This window comes from Plutella xylostella, chromosome 5, assembly GCF_932276165.1.
Source record: "Plutella xylostella chromosome 5, ilPluXylo3.1, whole genome shotgun sequence".
Taxonomy (NCBI): Eukaryota; Metazoa; Arthropoda; class Insecta; order Lepidoptera; family Plutellidae; genus Plutella; species Plutella xylostella.
This window is the reverse complement of record NC_063985.1, coordinates 5,929,544-5,951,643: the sequence shown is the minus strand read 5'-3', so window position 1 is coordinate 5,951,643 and position 22,100 is coordinate 5,929,544. Positions and strand designations below refer to the sequence as shown.

Here is a 22,100-nt window from a genome sequence, read left to right as displayed (position 1 = left end):
TAAAACAGTTTTCAAATCAGTTAATTACATCTATAAATGGTTGGGGAGCGTGATTAGACCCTTCACTGTCAGTGTGATATGCAAATGTGGCTCCAAAACACATGAGGCGTGACAAGTGACGTGACGGGAGGTGAGAACTGTGACGTGCCGCGAGGTGAGAACTGTCGGTCGGGCGGTGGCGTGGCGTGGCCGTAATATCATCCAAATATAAATTAATAGCGCTGGTCGCCGGCGCCACTGAGTACCGATAAGAACAGTTAAATAAATTACGGTGTAGTTTAGAAACCGCCGAACAAATGACTGCTGCCGAAGGAAACAAAGCGATTGCAGCTCCATTTTAAGCTAAATGGATTTCCAAAGAAGAAACAAATTATCAGGAAACAATCGCCTAGTGCAGAGCGCTGTGACTCACGGTAACTACTGACTCACGGACTGTGCTAACAGATTTTCTTAGAACAGCAAACAACCTTGGCATTGGTGCTGATTGTCCTCGGCTATGACCATTTACTTTCTCGTTATCCCCAGTCACAAAAAAAAAGAATAAGCGAAATGCCTGAGAGTGACATTTTGAAGCGTTTAGTGCTCCAATTAATTTCAACTTGACCCCATTGTTTGTGATATTACAACAGATAAAAATATTTTTAATTTCCTTTTAAAGTAGCCCTTAGTGCCAACAAATTGTGCCTATTTAAATAAAATACCCGTAGGTAATGTAAGTAAGTACTTAAAGTTCAAGTTAAAATTCGACGTCACCAACAAGTTCGCTAAAGTTTAATCCGTTCATTCGTTTTACCTTATTCTTTAAGCGCTTGGACAATAAATTTAAATAGAGTTTTTAATGTGTTCACCAAAAATTTCCTGATTTACGGCATCGGTCGTAAAGCAGTTTTATCGTTAAGTCGGAAAAGTTTAAAATAAGATAAATTGCCGCCAGCTCCTGTCTCTCGTTCAATTGAAAAAATAATGATCTGTTTGGCAAGTTGGATCCATTTGTTTAAATAGGCATAACTCATCACGGCTGCTCCATTGTGGAGATGTCAGGAGCACGTGGTCCCGCGTGTGTGAGTGCGATGTTATCGTCAGTCGTCATAGAGATGGAGTGCTCGGTCGGGGCGAGGCTGTCGAATAAAGATAAATGGGCTCGGAGTGCGGTGGAGTGGCGGGAGCCGGGGCCGGGCGAGAGGCACTAGGTGAGGAGGAGGAGCTAATTGGTTGTCAGCGCCGGCCGAGTGGCCGCTGACGCCGAGCGAGGCCGAGAGCGCTCGCAGAAACAAACGAACACAACAATGACGCTTGATTGCTAACTAACCCGTTCGTACACACGTTCGACTGCAAATGTTGTACAGAGCGTCCGTCAGCTCCAGTTGATGCTATCAATACTAAACGGTCCAACGGGTGCGCTCGTGCGCGCTCCATTCATTTGAATCAAAAGAGTGGATTTGTAGCTGTCGATTCAATTAAAATCGCATCTTTCGACGTCAGATTTGACCCGCTTAGGTTTAATAGATAGTTAATCGAAGCATCAGCAATATAGATGGGCAGGATTGCGGATGATGCGTATTGAAGATTACCGTTGAGTGGGCCGCGTCCGCGTCCCACGGCCGCCGCCGCCGCCGTCGCGCGGGACAGTTGCCTCATTAGCATTACACACTCATTAACGGCACTCCACGTCCACATACGTAGAAACCAGTGCCTCAGGTAGTCCGGGGAGTCACTTCAATTTAACAAACACATGTAGAGTTTAGTTTAGACAAAATAGGTTGTAGAGTTTATTTAGATTGCTTTATGCAGGCAATGTGTGTACGTGTACTTTAGCCGCATGTTGGAAAGTTTTGTTCTGCCCAAATCGCAGGACTTAGTTGGGTAATGGTGGTGAACTTTTGGAAGCTGTTGTAGCTACTACAATAACAATCTAATTGTAATTATAGTAATATTGTACGGATGAGCGAGCCAAGGTCTGATCTCTAGACGATGAACAACAAAAAAGCTTTGGTTTCTTATTGCGTGACTTCTCAAGGTGTTATTTTTCCATCAACGTCGCTGCTTATTGAATACCAACATGTCTTCCTGAACAGATTGTTAGCTTCGTTTGATACAGTATGAGGAAGTTAGTTGATGATATAAATGATTTCTACTCACTTCCACGTTTACTGGTGATTTATCAGATTGATAAAAACCAACAAGGTACATAGTACCACGGTTAGAGTGAGTAATTTTAAACAAAAAACATCTGTTTGTAACCTCCTTTATGTAACACTATGTTATCCGGAATCAATTCTTCAGTGACATTGTAAAAGAGAGGCGAAAGAGCAGCGGCAGCGTGTGCAAAACCCGCAAACCCCACTTTCATACGAAATCATCTCCGCAGTGGGGCCGCCCCCGCCGCCGCCGCCGCCGCCGGTCGGTCGTATCAGCCGTTTCGCGGTTTTCGCTGAAAAAAAGCGGCTCGTGTAAATCTGGGAGGAAATAAGACTGAAACCGTAATGGACTAATCACATTACCTACCCGACACCAGGCGACCATTTGGGCTAATGACGGCGATGTAGGTTTAGTTTTATATTGAAATGGAAATGTATAAGTAGGTGTAGGTTTCATTACGTAGGCTTTCAATGAGACATGTGTTTGTGTTCGTAATATTATATAATTGTATGCAGGTTAACTGTATGTTAGGTGATATAATAAGGTGTCATTATAGTAATAGGGTTAATAGGTAAGGGCTTAATAGAACACATAATAGATTTTGCAAGTATACCTACATACATAAACATATTAGTTTTGTTGTGATATCACCAATATTTTAAATCGACCTGTTAAAATTAGTTAAGAGTTTAAAAATAAATGGTGTTGAATAAATTGTTATTTATTGATAGTATAATTTGCATAGTTTTTTGCGAGATGAATACTATACGAGACCCGCCTACCTGCGTAAATATGTATAAAGTTTAATGAATAAATTTTTCTTTGTTTCCCTTTCTATGCCTATTAGGTATACGTGTGTTCTTTTGTCGGATAGGCAGTTGATGATGCAACTATAATGTTTACTAGATAAACAATTAGAAACATTATAGGTGCCAACAGTAATCAACATAACTGGAAAACTGTAGTTGGTTAGAAAGCATTGTAATAAAAATACAAGTATACCTCCGAAAACATAAATATATCTCAATGTTAATGAGACATGATCCTTTTCGTTATTATATTAATGATCCTTTTAGTTATTCTATTAAGTATATACAGTTACATTATTCCCATAAAGATAATGATATTATTAGGTACTGCAGCCACCTCGACACCACAATCCGCTATAAAGCCAGGGATATAGAGCAGGTACAGTTATGAAATGAATAAAGAAAATACGGCGTAGGTTTTAAAGTCCTAACAGTATCGTATGACAAGTACCTATCATAACTTTTTATAGATTGCAGATTTTTCAATATGCTTTGTCCGTGAGCTTTGTCTCGTAATAGAAAAAAAAACTTGTGAAATTGAATCAGCTGGACGTGTAGGTATTTAAATGCTACGCTTGTAGTTATAATAATCGTATTGTGTATTGAATTTTGATGTCTATTAAGCTGTAGTCCTTTACATTCTTTACATTTTAGAGAATGCCAAGTAGCAGTCTAGAGTCTAGGTAGCTAGAGCAGCAGTCTTGCGGTGTGGAAGCAGTTCTGGCCACGCTACCTGAAAGTTCCATTTATTATAGTATAGTTGTTATTAAATTATTTGTTACTGAAATTATTATCTAAATATATTACGATGGCCAGCAGCCTGTGATGATGGTGCATCAGCGATCATGGTAGTGCCCAAAGGCGTACCCAGGTAGGAGCAGGGGGGGCAGCTGCCCCCCCCCCTAGAAGATAAAATAAACGTAAATTTTCCTGCCAAGTGGGAATTAAAAACGTGTTACTTACTGTGCGCAATATGAAGTGTTGGAAACAAAGTATCTTTTCTATTTAGGCAGATATTTTGATTTAATTTTCTTTTATCTATAATGTTTCAATATAACCCGACCGACCATCATCTCGAAACAGGTATGAGCTGCCCCCCCTAGCTGAAATCCTGGGTACGCCCTTGGTAGTGCCAAAAAAGCTCAGCAGATTGTGCAAGTACATGTGTACTTTACACAGTGTTCGTTTCTGTTCACTTAACAAGTCTACGACTAGCGTGATGATCGCAGAGTATCATAGTGTGTAGGTACCTCAGTGAGATCATTTGTTGAATAAAATACACCTAGAGCATAATTAATACTTGTCAAAACACTCGACTGGCAGTTTTGACATCTTATACGACATCAACATTCCAAGTTGTGTCTATTTTATATGAAAGAGTTAAGTAATTTGATCTTAGCCACTAAGAATTAATTAATGGAAGTTTATTTTGAAGAGTTACACCACTAAAACGGCAGGACAGCTAAAATATGATAATGAGAATGTAAAGATGATACCTAAAGCTCCTGGGCTTTATTATTATAATATAAAGTTAGCTACACTACACAGCCACACTATATTCATATGTATGTACCTATCTGTAACTGTGGTAAGTTGGTAACTGTTTACATAATAATAACGGTAGAAGCTGGTTTTTATTGGTGACAAGCTAAGCTTAACGTAGTATTGTGACTAAGTAAATAATAGATTTTCTCGCGTTGAATGATTTTTTTTCTTCTTGTTTATTTTGTTTTTAACTTTTTTTATTTTTTATAATAAAACAAAATAATACATCAGGCTTATAATTAAGTGTAGTTGAAGGAATTCAAATTGATCGTATTACATATTTTTATTATTATTAATTAAGCGGCTACTTTAGACCCAACGTCATGCACTTTAAAAGTAACATTTAATATTTTGTTCTAAAAACTTTATAACAATCAAAATTGTGTTTCTGATGAGCTGATTAAATCCTTAGTTAGTTACTTCACGTTATCCGCAAGTATAATTACTAGCAATTGAATAATTATAATACATACCTTGATTGAATCTGAGATTGTAATTATCCAATTAGCGAATTCAAACCAATCGTTTACAATGTCCGCCTTTTATAGCAACGAATATTATTTCTCGACGTGTATAGTGCGTGGCGGAATAAATTATCTTTAATTATTTTACATACGAGTTAGTTATGTTTTTTTGTGATCGTCTTCATATTTTTTGCATCGACTGACTTTGGATTTAGATCGAAGTCGTGACTTTATTAAACACGAAAACCTTGATAAAAATTATAGCATTATTGACCATGAGGTCCTACATCCTACCCTTTAAATATGTTTTTCTTTGTGATGTTGCATGTAACGTCATCTTCGGTTCATAACTACTTCATTAATAATATTCTCAGATAATTATTATGTCATGCGAGTATGTATAAGTAATTATAGATATACGATGTCTGACGGTGCAGATCCCAAATTGTGGGTTACAGAATATAGGAAAGGTATTCTCTCATAGTAATTTTGTACTACAATTTTGATTGTATTGATGATGGTACAGAGCCATTTTCCATGGAATAGTACTGCTCGTGAGCTACGTTTGCAACAATACTCAATACTCCCAAAATGGCGTGCAGTGTGCAATGCCTAGTTTCTCTCATTAAATCTAGGGTCTGTAAATGCCGTATTCGGTTTATTTTGTACGAGTATTACGCTTCGCCAACCGCACGCATTTCTTAGCTATTATTTTAGCTGTATAGAGTTGAATGAAACCTCTTCAGAACTGACATACAAAATAATATTAAAAGCTATATTCAACAAATAATTATTACGAATTTTAATATAATATAAGTACAATAGTTAATTTAGATTTTAGAAAATTGCCACTTAAGTACCTACTTTTAATTTTCTCTAGCGCAAGCCCCTTTTAAAAGCGACAGGCACACAAAACAAAAATTAGACTGACACAGAAAAGACGGCCATTGGGGTGAAAATAAGCCCCATTTCCATCCGCAATTTCGGCCGCGGAATCCACGACGCAGCGAGAAAAATGGAGCTGGAGTAAACCCGGGACAAATAGTCCGGCTGCCCCGGACCGCCGGATCAACCCGGATGGTTATTGATGGCCGGGGCAGCGCCACCGCCGGGGGCAGACTAGACCGCCACTACTCTCTCATTATGACTGATCATGCGTGTTGCGTGATTGCGTGTGCAGTTCTTTTATTCCAACAATAAATAAATTTATGTGTGTACAATTTGTACATACAAGGCTTCAATCTCATATTGAAAATTGAAGAGTCATTTCGAAGTAAATGCTAAATGTTGTATATGTACCTATACACAACACCTAATCGACCCGTTCTTAATCCCAACTCGGCGCATAAATAGAAACTGTATAAAACAAAAATATTGCACCAGTTATTTAAGTTTGACTTTTAAATTCAGCTAGTTTGAAGCCATTATAATAATAATATTTACACATGAATGGAGGAATGAAACAAGATAAACCGGCTTGATTTTGGCAAGAACCACCTTAATTGTTATTTAAGAGCTGAGATGGCTATCGATAAGAGAAAAATGAATAAGTTTAATGGCCGGAAACATTATACATAAATATATCTACATGATAATTATGTAACTAGAGTAGGTATAGAGACTTAAGACAGGTATAATTCAAGTTCAAGGTATACGTACATAATGAGCATACAGGATTATAAAATATTTACTTAATAGACCGTAATTGCACCAATTAACATTAAATGTGGATACTTATTGCCTACTGTGGTGGCTGTCACCGATCAAAGGCCCTAAATTTCATTACAAGATGTTAAATTTGGTACCTAAAAAATAATATAAACGATGATTACCAACAGGTACCGATATTTTGTAATAAAATTACAGAAAAAAGTTTTACCTATTTAAATAATAAGTTCTTTAAAGTTATTACGAATCGCGGGAAAAGATAAAACTGGTGAACGCGCCCAAGTTCTCAATATTTATACTATGTTACTCGTTGTAGTAGTGCGAGGTCTGCTATAATCGTAAAATTTTACCTCCCGACATACTACATACACCAAAAGACAAGACATAAGCGGGTATTAGACATATCCTCATCGTCCCGTTAATGAACGACCCTGAAACGGCTCGCGACTCGACTCGGGAACAGCCAAAATGCGCACGTAATTTCGTATGGAATTTGTCGGGCGGATGGCGGAACTATTTTTATTACTCGTTTCCTATTTGCCGGGGTCCATCGGGAACAATACAACTTGCGAGCAACTCTAACTGACTTGTCGCAGAACAAGTGTATTGTTAGTTGCACGTTTTTCTTTGTGCCACGTAGTTTTTTCGACTTTTTCCGTGTGAAAATGCGCGTTACGTATCGGTTTTAGGAAATAACGTGCAGATATGAGAACGTAAGGCGTGACAGTTGAATAGGGTCTAGAGCTGGTAATCTGTGGATTATCTGACTTACCTGTAGAAATGTATTTATTTAATAACTTCCTGTTGTGTGAGTAAAATGACTGTTGTTAGTTACTAATTGTTATTGCGTAAGTTAGGCAATGCAGTTATGCTGAGATTTCTAGTTTCATAAATTATACTCGTACATTTGGGCTAATTATAAATTAACGATTTGGTAATGTAACTTGAATTGTACGATGTTTTGGTCACGTAGGCTATAAATACATATCTGAGGCTGTTAGTCCTGGACCAGGACTACTGGTATCCAGCAGCACCCTGATAATTGTTAGTTCTGCTTTAGTTATGTCAAGTAAGTCAGTCTACTGTCTACAGCTACACCCATGGTAAATCCCCTATCCTCTTCATAATACAAAGTAAAATTAATTCGCGTTACAGTGCAGCTTTGCAGAAAATAAGGAAATTAATTTCCTTAAAATCTTTTTCAAAGGTGCCACTTTTTGCCATTTTCAGTCACAATGATTGATATAGATGTCTGCTTTGCAATATGCTGAGTGAAGCGGGGGGGGGGGGTATTTTCTTATCACAGTTACAGAAACAGGAATCTGGCCTGTCGCCAGCAACAGCTTACTGGAGACTGCTGTACTACCCTCTATATAGCACACTAGAATATTTACTCCATTAATCTTCAAGACAGACGCAGTTTCATTTTAATAAATGGCTCTTGCTGTCTAGTATTAATTACAAAGGGCCAACAGATCCTAAATCTTATTCAAAGTTCGAGATTTAAATGATAACGTTTTGAGATAGAGATATGGAGCGGAATTTATGAATAAGCTTGCGTGCGCGTTAATGTCTGCGACTGAACGAAGCAAAACTTAAATTATAATATCATTCTGTGAGATGATACGTGCGACATATGCATAGTATTATACAATATTTAAAATTAGTTGACAAACATAACTAATTTTGTTGTTGTCCATCACTAAACGTGAAGTCCCGCTTATCTTTGTCCTCTGGAGTCTTCGGAGCCAGCCAAGAAAGAAACTTCGAAAAGCATGTTGATGACTATATCCTATCAATAATAATATTAAACATATCCATAAGAAGTTGGTAGGTTAGGTACCTATAAAGCGTCAAAATTGTGCTAACGTCGCTGGCCGATATAGAGTTTTCTTACGAGGGACATAATCGAGGAATGAAATCATAACTCGGAGTGTCCGGGAGCCGTCGTAACTCCGTATTAGTGGCCGCTGATGTGACTCACATAAACTACGATTTTTAGAGCCTTCCCAGTGGGGTCACTCTTTATGACGAAAAACGCTGCTGCGCGAGCCACGACTCTATCTCGTTGTATTAAGCCTGATGGCACGACAGCTCTCGTTCGTTTGTTTTTCGTCAGTATAGAGTAACCCCCCTGGCCCAGTGGGGCGGCGAGACCTAGGTCACATACATTGCTCGTATTTTAACGCTTCGGGTGCGATCCCACTGTACCGAGCCGGCGGTAGTAACCTTAAACATGTCACAAGAACAATGAGGACAAGGTCGTCAAATTTCATGATAGAAATGAGCTGACTTATTATTACTATCTACATTCTACATGATAGTAATATACACCCGAGTCCGTTGTTCTGTGAGTATCATGTCCATGCATGAGTTATCAACGAACTTTCTAGTAAAATAAGCAAAGATGTCTTCGTCCACTTATCACGTGGATAATTAATCTAGGTAGCATGGAGGGGATAGGGGATACCCGAGACAACCCGGATGATCTCTTAGAAAATAGTACTCGAGAGACAACTTATTTGTGACATAAAAGTGCTGTATACTTAATAACTTATGTACTATTTTTTATATGTACCTAAGTACCATCCATGACAACCTAAAACATGCCAAAAACCTTGTTTTTTTTAAAAAAAAGTTGACGACGACGGTTATCTTTAACAATGTTTATGAAAGCGTGAAATATTTGCTGGCTAAGGACATAATAATAATACTTATATTAAACATTCTCGTTTATATTTATTAACCGATACTACAAACGGCTACTCCTTAGTATGATAGTTATTATTATTACGTCGTAGGTAATGTGATTATGTGTTTATCGTTTCAAAAGGTGAGGACCGCCCACGTTATGGAAACTATCCTGTGAAAAGATTCTTGATAGTAAAACGAGTCCATTTTATATTGCATAACACGTTAAAGCCTTTTACAGGTATGTGACCAGAATTTTAGGGTCGGGGTCTTTACAGGGCAGCTTTATTACTGGAGGCATTAACATTTTAGAGCCCTACCCTATATTTACTGTATACTCTATAAGTACTTACATACTTATTATATAAATCTACCTGAGACCTACAGAAATTTTAAACCTAAAAATACTAAGCAATATTGCTTTTTGGCAATAAGCCCGCCTTTGTATACGTCTTGTGTTTTGATTTGTAACTGTTCTCTTTTATGTTTGCTTGTGTATGTGTACAATAAAGTGTATATAAATAAATAAATAAGATCGAATATTAAAAAAAACTACTACATCTAGATTTCCACAAATATAATTTGATCTTGATCAAACTAGAAGGCATGAAGGCTTGAAGCTTGCATTTTCATTTGATTTCAAATAGTTGTATGTATGGATATTGCTTTCTAAAGGGTTTTTCAATAAGGGCGGGTAGATTTTGAAACGAAATTAAACAAGCTGCGTATGAGGTATCAACAATTTTTTTTATTTATTTAAAAGGCCCATATATGCCATTAAGTATGGAAGATGACATCATTCAAATGCCCGCCTCGGCTTCTCACAGTGGCACGGATCCGAGTGGTCCAATTTTCAATGACTTTTCCGCATAGATCGACTGCCTCGGGTTCTGCTGTACACTTTGACGGACCGCCGCGATTTTCTCGGCTGATCTTGTGTTTCTTGAACGTACAGGTGTGGGTTGATCGATTAACGAACCGGTTGTTTCAAATTTGGCCACCAAACGCTGAAGAGTCGACTGTGAAGGGCCACCACGTCTACCGTAAAATGGGCGCAATGCACGCAACGTTTGCACTAACACTTATTTTGATAATAAAGTTTTATCATTTGTACGCGCTGTTCAATCGTGTAACCTGCCATGGTGATTTGGCATAAGCAACTGAATAATAAGCAAAAGATTTGACAATTGTCACCAAAACAAAATGGCCGCCACGGGCCGCCAAAATCTACCCGCGCCAATTGAAAAACCCTTTATGTACATATATTATATTGTAGGCGTTGGTAGATGAATGTACCCATCACACTGTCAAACTTTATCTCATCGAAAGAGCTGTTCAGAATGTTATTCAGTAGGTATTATTTCTAGTTATAAGTAGGTATATATAGTTAGTCTTATTTTACATGCATCTTTGTTATCTGTAATACACATGCATTCGGTCCTGAGTCCTGCCTGACTCCCGTTGGCACGTTGAGGCTCATCTATAAGCCAAATTAACCTGTTTAATGACGTAACAATGCTTCAGACAATAATTGACAAGAACGGCGTCGCTAATTCGACATGGACACGGATGCAGGATCAGTTAAGTGTGGTTAAGTGCCGATTCACTGCTTAATATGTTTCTCGCAGTAATTTCCCTGAAAAACTATTGATGCATATGCATATAATACATGTTAGATTTGGTATAAATACAATATTTCCAGTGCGACACAACAAACACTGTCCTCGGCCTTCCAGCGGCCGCTAGCATAAATGTAATATTTTTTACAATCTATTAAATTCACCGAAACTCAATTAAATAAAAACTCGCTGGTGTATTCCAATACCTCTGTTTCCTACCAATCCTGCTGCGGGAGCAAACATTTAAAAAAGTAATCTGAATCGCATAGGTCAGGTTGTTTCCAGTGTAAGCCGGGCCGTGCGTGATTTGTGGCCCTCCGGGGAAATCCCTTCAGTTCGGGTTCTCCGCGGCCGATACCTAACCCTAATTCAGTTAATCTGAGCCGCGCCGGCTGCTCATCATGTTATTGTTAGGCCTCTTTCTCTATGATTGCATAAAAATATATGTGCGGGTATATACTAGCTGGGTAATACGCTGAAACCCGCTGACGAAAGTCGAGACTGAAGAGAGCGCAAGTAAACTGGACTTTCAGTAGTACCTAAGGTCTAAGGTTCTTACGACGAAACAGAGGGACGAAACTTGCGTGCAGATTTCGTGCAGGTACCTAATTGTTGTTTATTAAAAAGCTATTAATCTAATTGTGATATTTAGGGAAATAATATACGAGTTTGCTGTTCACCATTCTTCTATTCGGTAATAGACTAACTAGAAATATAAACAAACTATAAACAATATAAACAAACTATAAACAATCTTTTATCAAAAAGGCCAAACACCACACTAATGGCCATGTAAGTAAGTAAAATTTAGTTGGAAGCAATTTAGTTCTTGCAAATATGTAGTTAAATGGTAGCATTATGGGACATCGTTATAATTAGATTACATTAGTTACTCACAGTTGATAATTAACTTTAAATGGATTAGCTTATTTTGTTTGCTCGGTGGAGATCAAGTTACAGCTTTATTTTGAGCAGATTAAATTCACTTCTTCCTCTAATATCCTCAAAGAAGAAAAAACTGTAAATAAACAGTTATTTTATTATTAAACATCTGTTATTAAGAATAGCTCAAAAACAAATAAAAGAAAAAGAAAGTGTTAAAAAAAAAATAAGGGCGCGTAAAAAGAAACAGAACTTTCGAATCGTGCTATTAAAATTTCAGGTTCTTGTCGAAAAACAATAGAAATATATTATGAAAAGTGAAATCGGTATTGGAAAGCGATTTATCCGGTCGACGGACTTTCCCCGTCGACGGCCCTTGCCTTTTAGGGAACTTTATATTATACACACTCGTAGGTACATATTATAACTTTATGATTAGTCGATTGTAATGACAATGTTTCATCATCACTGGCCTCTGCGTCTGTTTCAGACGATTTATTTAATGTCTGAGACACTTTTTCTGTGGCTTTGAATATTTGTGAATTTCTGGAATTAATGATTTAAGTATAGGTACTTAGTTATAATAAAATAATTTCCATATCGCATTGTAAATGTTTTAATATTGCTAAGCTAAGACAAAATCGAAAGGAAAAAGCACAAATTGATTTGAAGACCGGGTGAGCCCTATTGACTCAATATTATTCTGCAAGCTGGACCCAAGAATAATTTGGATCGGGAATAATTCAATTGTCTTTGCCAATATTGTGATCAGAGGTTGTTTGCTCGGTCGAAAAAACTCCAGTTTTACTATTTTATCTAAGAATATGTGTAGATGGTGCATTATTACAAAATGCACACTATCTCAGGATTGCTGAGGAATAGCTTTAATATGCGTAACATATACCTAAGTAGGTACTTATATTTTTTACAATTCTAAATTTTAGATCATGATTTATGATGCCTGAAGAATACGGAACATATACCTAGGTACTACGCTCACGTGCAAAGAAACAGTTCCACTTACAAAATGCAGACACCAAATAGCCCCAATTTTTTTAAACATTTACTAGGAAATTGAAACAAAATATTTACATTTTTAATTGGTAGTATTCTGATGCGCTGTTAAGAGTACTTAAATATTGCAGAAGTCCTCATTAAGTTAGCTTTTTCCGATTAGGAGTAATTAGATGATTTTCTCAATGGAACTTTTTCATTGACCGTGAGTGTATGTCTGTAATTAGCATACATATTTATAATGTGTCCAGACTCCAGATTGGCGGTTTCTTTAAATTGACAATATTCGTGAGTATGCAATAAATCATTTGAATTTGAATTATACAAAAAACTCGTAAATTCTCGGTTTTTATAGCTTTGTCTGTACTCTATCAAGCCACCTATCCAACACTGGTCCCCCATGTAACTGCACCGCCCACAGCTGACTGTTAAACTGTTACTTTAGCACCGCACTAACATGTTTATGTTCAGTGCTCCGTACCTTACTGAAACAATTTCAGTAGGACATTTTTATTCCCCTCCCGGCTTTTAGCTGAAACTTTTTATTTCACCGTTCACGGCTACGTTGAAACTTTGTAGATAGCCTGCTGTGATTTTATCTCCCTGTTTTATCATAACCGGTGTGTCAAAAGAGTTTATTAAAACTTGTAAGAAGTAATTAAAGTTTAGTTTCCTTAGATGATTGATTTCCAGTGCAGTATTGTGTGTTTTAATATCTATTTATACACATTTGCGATGCGGTTTGGCTTTGTTGTTGTTAGAGTTTAATAGAGTATTTTAAAAAATATAACAAATATGTAGTTATAACAAAAAAAAGTAAGTAGTATTATAAGTCGTCACTTACCAACGTGACGGGACCACCTCGAGATTCACTGGGATTCCTGGAAAAGAAAAGCTCAATCAATGAAAAAGCCTATAGAACTGTTAAGCTTAGTTGCACAAACACAAACATCTTGCATCCTACGTATTTGACATAAAAAATACACTTACTAAATCGACTGCAAAATTTCTTAAATCGTCAATCTTATTATACCATACTTTTCGGTTGGTAGTAATAAATTATATAGGTAAGTACCTGATCTTCTATGATTTGGATTTTTTGAAGTTTTTTGTTGTAGGATTACACGTATGTATATTAGTGTACACGGATACTTCGATGAGAAATATTATACGGCGTTTTCTGTAGCAGAAAATTGCTTTAGGGAATATTGCGATAGGGAAATTGGTGTTCGCATCATAACAGTATCAACCTATACGCAGAGAATATTAACCATACAAATTCAGATACAATATTTAAGTATTTACCAATATTTTCAGCTTGTCTCATATTATATTAATAAAAAAGCTCCTTGACGTAATTAAGCTCATTATGTGTATAGTTACAAATAACGCTGAATGGTAAAAAGTAACATAAGATATTATACATATATACAGGGTGTCCCAAAAGTCAACGTCATCCCTTAAAGGGCTGATAGGTCAGCTCATGAGAGGCCAGAATATCAGAATATGACCTTAGTAAAAACTCGATAATTTTTGAGATATTGACACTTTTATAAATTTGCTGAAAATCGACACCTTGGATCAGTTTTTTGCGTGCCGCCGGTACAAAAATCCATATTGTTAGAATTAGTTTGGTGTTGCATCACCCTGTATAGCCCTGCTATTGATCGCAGTCAAAAAAAATATCGAGTAATGCTGTATGTTTAAAAAAAAACACGGTTTTCAAAGTCATAAAAGGTAATCGTATTTTTTTATAAACAACTTTAACTCTACATACTGTAAAAAAAATATACCACGCAAACCTGGCACCTTATTTGAAAATATTGCTCATTTAATGCTGTTTCCAAAATGGTATGAAACGTTGCTATTGTTTCAATTAACAAAAAAGTTATTGCTATTTTAGTACAAAACGACCTCGATGTAAAATTGTTTGAAGGAAATTTATCTGACTGAATTTATTAAGGGTAACTCATGTTGGAATGAGTAAAAGTAAAATAGGTGGTGTGGCCGGGAGTGGGAAAAGAGACAACGTTGTCACAGAATAAAAAAAAACGCATTCTGAGTATCTTTCTCAAAAAAAGTGGACTATAGCAACTCCACATTCCCCATAAATGTAGCGCATGGTAACGTACATTCCTTAGTACTGCTAATGTGTGATATTGTACAAGAAAAACGCTAACACATGTACATTGTACACCCACAGTATCCAAAAAAGGGACAGATCAGTTTGTCATTAACATTACCTCTAATTACTTGTTATTTATTTTAAAGTTATTGTTAAACAAAACCAAACTCTCAAAATTATGATTATGACCATTAATGAGTATTATTTTTTGCTGATTATGTACTAAATATAATAATGTGGTGTTATAATTTTGAGAAATAAAAATTAAAGTCAATAAATGTTTGTTTTTTTTAATAAGTTTTAAAAGCAAAATATGTTTTATAAGAGTTTGGTAATATTTTTCTTAGCTATTTTTGCGCCACGGCTGACCCCACCACCTATTTTACTTTTACTCATTCCAACATGACTTACCCTTAATAAAATCAGTCAGATAAATTTCCTTCGAACAATTTTACATCGAGGTCGTTTTGTACTAAAATAGCAATAACTTTTTTTTTAATTGAAACAATAGCAACGTTTTATACCATTTTGGAAACTGCATTAAATGAGCAATCTTTTCAAATAAGGTGCCAGGATGGCGTGGTATATTTTTTTTACAGTATGTAGAGTCAAAGTTGTTTATAAAAAAATACGATTACCTTTTATGACTTTGAAAACCGTGTTTTTTTTAAACATACAGCATTAATCGATATTTTTTTTTACTGCGATCAATAGCAGGGCTTTACAGGGTGATGCAACACTAAACAAATTCTAACAATATGGATTTTTGTACCGGCGGCACGCAAAAAACTGATCCAAGGTGTCGATTTTCAGCAAATTTATAAAAGTGTCAATATCTCGAAAATTATCGAGTTTTTACTAAGGTCATATTGTGATTTTCTGGCCTCTCATGAGCTGACCTATCAGCCTTTTAAGGGATGACGTTGACTTTTGGGACACCCTGTATAAACTAAAAGAATAAATATGTTTAGCAGATCTATACGTCACCCTCAACACAAACGCACAAACTTTATATTAGATATAGTTAATAATTTATACTTATTTATAGTTAATAATTTATAAGTCACTGCACACTACTTTACAAAGTGTTAAAAAAGCGTATTCATTCAAAGATCATACTGAACAACTATTGTTTTAAGATATAAAAAAAAATAGTTTTTCTCCGTAGGTACTTTGTTGTTCATGTACCTTTTTAAAATGAGGAGTCCTTTATTTCGAATGTCCAAAAGCGGTAGAACAAATTATTGTTCTTTCGGCTTACTATGGCATTTTTGCAACACCCCGTATAAGTATAATGAAATGAAATGAAATGAAATAACATTAACAACGTCATGGTTCACTGTGATCAACCCTGCTCCCAGCAGGTGCAATATTCACGTGAGCTTTTTTAATTTCACATACATACATAGATAACATTAAACAATCATTTTAACTGCTCCGACATCAGCAGGTGTGTGTATTTATAAACTACGTTTGTTTTTAGAAGTACTCACTTACTTACGTAGTTATTTTGCATAACGGCTCGCATTATGCAGCTATCGCTATTCGTTCAAAGGGTGGATAGGATGGAAATACTTAATAGCTATATCAGAATTATAATAAGGGAAGGTCAGCACAATTATTATACCTACATGAATGTATGATTAATCGAACTTACCTGTTAAAGTTGTATTATCATCAGCAGAGGTATCTATGTTTGCATACCATTTCATATAACAAAATAATGAGACACTGTAGGTACGTATGTTTTGTTAGTTATATACTTAGTTTTTTTTTACATGATACATAGAACTGAAGGGTTACTTGAGGATAATTCCTTTATTCCATGCATCGGTTCCACAGGAAATACTTTTAAGCCATTAAAAAATCCTCCTTTATCGGTACATAGGTAGGTACACCTACTAGTACATAATACCTATAACAATATCACGTCATCGCGTGTACTACAAAGCGATAGATACTAGTTTTTATTAGATAAAAAATATGTTATGTGTCACACACGCGACACGATAAACATGTTTGTAATTATTTGTACCTACTTAGTTTGTACGGTGCACGGAATATAACATTACAAAAGCACTTACATAGTAACTATGTATTTTAGTAAATACTTGATTAAGTATTTGTTTATACAGGGTGTTGCAAAATAGGTATACTAAGCCGAATCCTACATGTGCAGCATGTTACGAGGGCGGGTCAATAAGTCCGTGACTTTTTGAAGAAAATAGTGGTTTTTGGATAATTTTATTTTTTATTTTTCAACGTAGTCTCCTTTGAGCACTATACACTTTGTCCAAAGTTTCTGCATTTTTTTTATCCCTTCCAAAAAATGAGGTTTCTTGAGGTCATCAAAATACCCACCTTGGCCTTCTTTGGCGCCGATTCAACCCGAGAAACCCACTGTTTTGACTGCTGTTTGGTCTCTGGTGTGTTGTGGTGGATCCACGTTTCATCCACGGTTTCAAAACGGCGCAAAAAATCGTCCGAATTTCGGTTGAACTACGCCAAACACTCCTCTGGGAAGTTGTCATTCGATTGCGTTTGTGAGCAAACGCGGCACCCATCTTGCGGAAAGCTTTTTCATACCCAAGTGATCATTCAAAATTGAAACCACTGAGCCACGTGATATCCCTGTGGCTTCCACTATCCCTCTCACTTTCAATCTCCGATCGGCCAACACCATGTCGTGAATTTTTTCAATCATTTCAGGTGTATAGACCTCAACTGGGTGCCATGGACGTCCGGCATCTTCCGTACTTACGCATCTTACGGCCAGAACGGAATTCAGTAAACCACTTTTTACCATAGATATTGATGGTGCAGAGTCCCCATAATCTTTATCAAGCTTAGCCTTGGTTTCAGTGATGGTTTTTTCCCGCAAAAAAAACATGCTTAGTGAGCACACGAAATTCAGTTTTTTCCATTATGTTTTTAAATCACGCGGTAGTTGCTAAGAACGGGTGTAAAACACAAACCAAGTGACGTAACTGGTCCAAATTTTGACAGATGTCAACTGACAGTTGCCTGTTGACAGGAGCAGTGTTGTTCTTTCAGTTAAGTGGCGGGAAATTATAAAAGTCACGGACTTATTGACCCGCCCTCGTATATCTAAGCCCGAAACTGAAATCAGAATTTGGAAATTCGCGAAAAATAAATAAATTTTTCCATAGTAAAAGTCACGTGACAAACAAAGTCTCTATGGAAAATGATTTTTTTTTTCACAGAACCTATAACCGCTGACTCAGCATAGTGACCAAATGACCGAAGCACTCAAGTCTTTCTTTTTAAATCGTTTAGAAAGGGTGACTGGCCGGTGGACGTCATAATTATAAAGTGAAATTGCAGTTCCGTGTAGGGGAGGGAGAGTGGGACGCCCCATGACTCACTGCCCGTCGCCCAGACGGCGCCTCCACCGCACACGCATTCACTATTTACTCACCCCTCGCTTTAAAATTTTACTGTCGGGTCTTGGAACCGTTAAATCAGTGTTTATCGAGTCGGTGACGTCTGCTTGCATGTGATTTCGTCGATCAATGCACCTGTAATGATCAGGTTTCTGTTCAATCAGGCAATCCGTTGCGTTCAGCTGGACTCTACCTTTAAGAGTGTTTCTTCATAAGTTATATACTCACCGCGATCCTTCCTAAGAGTCAGCTTTAAATCACACTACCGTAAGCTTAGAACATAGGAAGTGGGTTAGAATATAATTTCCCGTTACAGCTGCCAGGCGCGGCGGCGGCGGTGGCGTGCGTCGGCCGTGCGGTCGCGTCTCCATCAGGATAATGTTACTGGCTGCAGTTTCTCACACCCTGCGGTTTCCGTCGTCGATGCACTCATGCCGACTCCATCTACCTTCAATTATGTGGCTTCCAACTATGCAAAGATTTATTTATTCCTTAGATTAGCCCGGAGTTTTGTAGCAGCTGCCGTGAAATCCGTGACAACGAAATCCACAGTTTATCATTTTCAAGAACCGTGTCACGACGGATAAAACACATACTTTTCGTGGTACTTTGATCATCGGATTATTTACACTACTATAAATTTCTCGGAAACATCTGTAAATCATCCGTTTCGTAAGCTAGCATTTATCACGGAGAAGCGTTACGCCGGACGAAACATGTAGGGCAGTATTTTATAATAAACCGTCTATGGCTGGTTGGTTGATAATTTGATATTTCCTTTGGCGAAAGTCGAGGAAGCCCCGAGGAGACGTCTCGCCAGACGCTCGTCTTTTTATAGGTCGAACGCAAATAATCTCAGTGGACGCAGAAATAAACATAAACATACTCTGAAGACATATCGCTCGCGGCTAGTGGCCACGCGAGGCTAACGCAGTGTGTGCCTGAATCAAGGGCAGTGAAATGCAATATCGACATCAAAAATATTCTTATTTCTCCACTTTGCCTTACTAAGAAGTAGGCTTGGGAATACAAAATGCCGTGTCTATAAGTGGCGAGTATGGAAATAAGTGGAGGCGAAATTATGGAGTGTCAAACAAACCGTGTCAATCCGGGACGAGTCCACGCGGGGCGGCCCGTGCGTGATTCCCCTAAGCATTTTACGATCCGACGACGCTACCACGACACTGGCGTCTTGGGGCCAACTATGTTTCTTTTTATTTATAAAAAACTAAGTTTATATATGCCTAACAACCGAACCGGGTTAGACAACTTCTTAACGATTTAAACCGTTCACTTACTTAACTACACCCTTTTGTCTTGTTTTTTGGATTTTGCTTCTTCATTGCGCTTTAAGCCGTAGAATATTGTTTTGTTGTCCGGTTAAATATACGAGTAAACTAAAATTAATGGCAAACACATGCAGATGTGCGACGTTGTTGCTCTGATTAGTCTTTTTAAGCCGCTGAAATACATTTATAACCCATTTAAGCACTATTTATAACCGAACTAAATAAAATACAGGGAATCCGCCTTCTGATCAAAGACCTGAAAGTCTCATGGTAGTGCAGTGGCGTGAACGCGAAACAGCCCGGGGTGATGGAGACTAGTTTAAATAGATTTAAACGGTCGTCTGTTTCGCTGCAACATTCGTCTTTTCCTGTCGCCGGGGCCGGGCGGGCCGTGTAGTGAGTTCCGAACAACTTCACTTTCGGAAACAACGCCCGCCGCAGGTGCTGCCGTGAATAAATCATGAAACTAAATAGTTATATTTCAGCAACTGAATGACACGGCTGAATTAATCAGAATCTCTGATTAAAATTGAATATTCCGATCTAAAATACGCGTGCCAAGCTTACTAAAGAGGACTTTTATGAAGAACATAGTTAATGCAGAAGAACATTTTGATTTTAAAAGCATGAATAACGAAAGTTAACGCTCGTGTTAAGAAATAAAATAAAACCCGACACAAAGTGTCGCGGCCGCGTTGAGGATTTATAGCTTCTGTCAGAGTTGTCAGTCGTCGCCGGTCGTCGCCGGTCGTCGCCGGTCGTCGCCCACTGTCTCGCAGTGTCGCCAGAATCGCCGGCTTATGTCCGCTTGTATCCTAATCCATTCCTGTTTACTATACCCAGCTCAACTCTTTAAGATAAGGACATCACCCTAAACTTTCCAGTTTTATTTTTATAAAATTAGAAGATGTTTTAATAATTATTTAGGGCTTGCCATGATCGTTGTACACTATTCATAGTATTCATGTAAAGACGGTAATCTGGAAAGCATGTGCCAAACACAATTAAAAAATCTAAAACAACTACTTACCGCATAAACATTAACGCCCTTATATTATAAAAAAGAAGATTAAAGATAGTTCTGGGTATCACATGACTTTAGTCTAATGATTTGTATGAAATATCGTGACTATAACCTGCTTTAAACCAGAACTATTTTATTCTTCGTTTTATAATGAGAGGAAGAATATTTAGAGAAGAAACTTAAGCAATATGTATATGTACGTTACATTGGGGTCTTTACATTCTTGCGTCCTCTACAACCCGTTTCTTACACCTCTAATGGATATTTATTACCCAGCAGGCACTTTAGTGTCAAGAAACGTTCAACAGTGTTACAACTTTTTTGGTAGGTTAGTCTAAGTAAGTATGTATGTTGTATGCATTAATTAGCTTACGACCTTTTAATTTCCATCAATCTCGTATGCAACCAAGATTGATTGCGGCAAATACTTACTATGCAACTGTTTATCTAGAGCTAGATTGATTACATGTTTATTTATGTTAATAGACACCCGACTTCTCTCTCTCTCTCTCTCTCAGCCTTCCGTAGTCCACTGTTGGACATAGGCCTCTCCTAACGATCGCCACCCCAAACGGTCACCCGCCATCTGCATCCAGCGGCTTCCCGCTACCTTCCGCAGATCATCAGACCAACGGGTTGGGGGGCGACCGACACGCCGTTTGCCGACACGGGGTCTCCACTCCAGAACCTTTCTACTCCAGCGGTCGTCGGCTCTGCGGGCTACGTGGCCAGCCCATTGCCACTTCAGCGTGCTAATCCTTTTGGCTATGTCGGTAACTTTAGTTCTCCTGCGGATTTCTTCATTACGAATCCTATCTCGCAGGGACACGCCTAACATAGCCCTTTCCATAGCACGCTGAGCAACTCTGAGCTTGTGGATAAGCCCTTTGGTGAAACACCACGTCTCGGCTCCGTAAGTCATCACTGGCAACACGCACTGATTGAAAACTTTTGTTTTCAGACACTGAGGTATGTTTTCAGTGAAGATGTGTCGTAATTTCCCGAACGCTGCCCATCCGAGTTGGATTCTACGAGCTACCTCTTTATCGAAGTTGGATTTACCTAATCGGATCACTTGTCCTAGGTAGGGATACTGATCAACAACTTCGATGGTGACACCTCCTACAGCCACAGACACCCGACTTACGTATAGTTAAATACTTACTGTACATAGATAATGTTAAAGCATTTATAGGTAATTATTATAAGACGGGTAACGGTTATTCTAACGGTATGCGGAGACCCGCCACCGTCCACCCTTCTTACCGAGAAACTATAATTACTATCCACCATTATCGTTTAGAAAAACCAACTACCGTAATGATGCAAAACCTTTCCCAGGCATTGCTTGCCACTTAGCTCCAAACCGAGTTAGCTCCTTGTTGCATCGCAATAGAGTGTACTTCTGAAGGGAACTCTGTGGTGTC

General features: G+C 37.8%; 1 protein-coding gene across 1 annotated transcript in view; it reads right to left on the bottom strand.

Moving 5' to 3' along the window:
- LOC119692385 (semaphorin-1A) overlaps nucleotides 1–22,100 on the bottom strand; it is a 127,031-nt gene that overhangs the window by 47,678 nt on the left and 57,253 nt on the right. The window contains exon 2 of the mRNA XM_048633068.1: nucleotides 13,676–13,712. The gene's annotated coding sequence lies outside the window, so the exon portion shown is untranslated. The remainder of the gene's footprint in view (nucleotides 1–13,675; nucleotides 13,713–22,100) is intronic.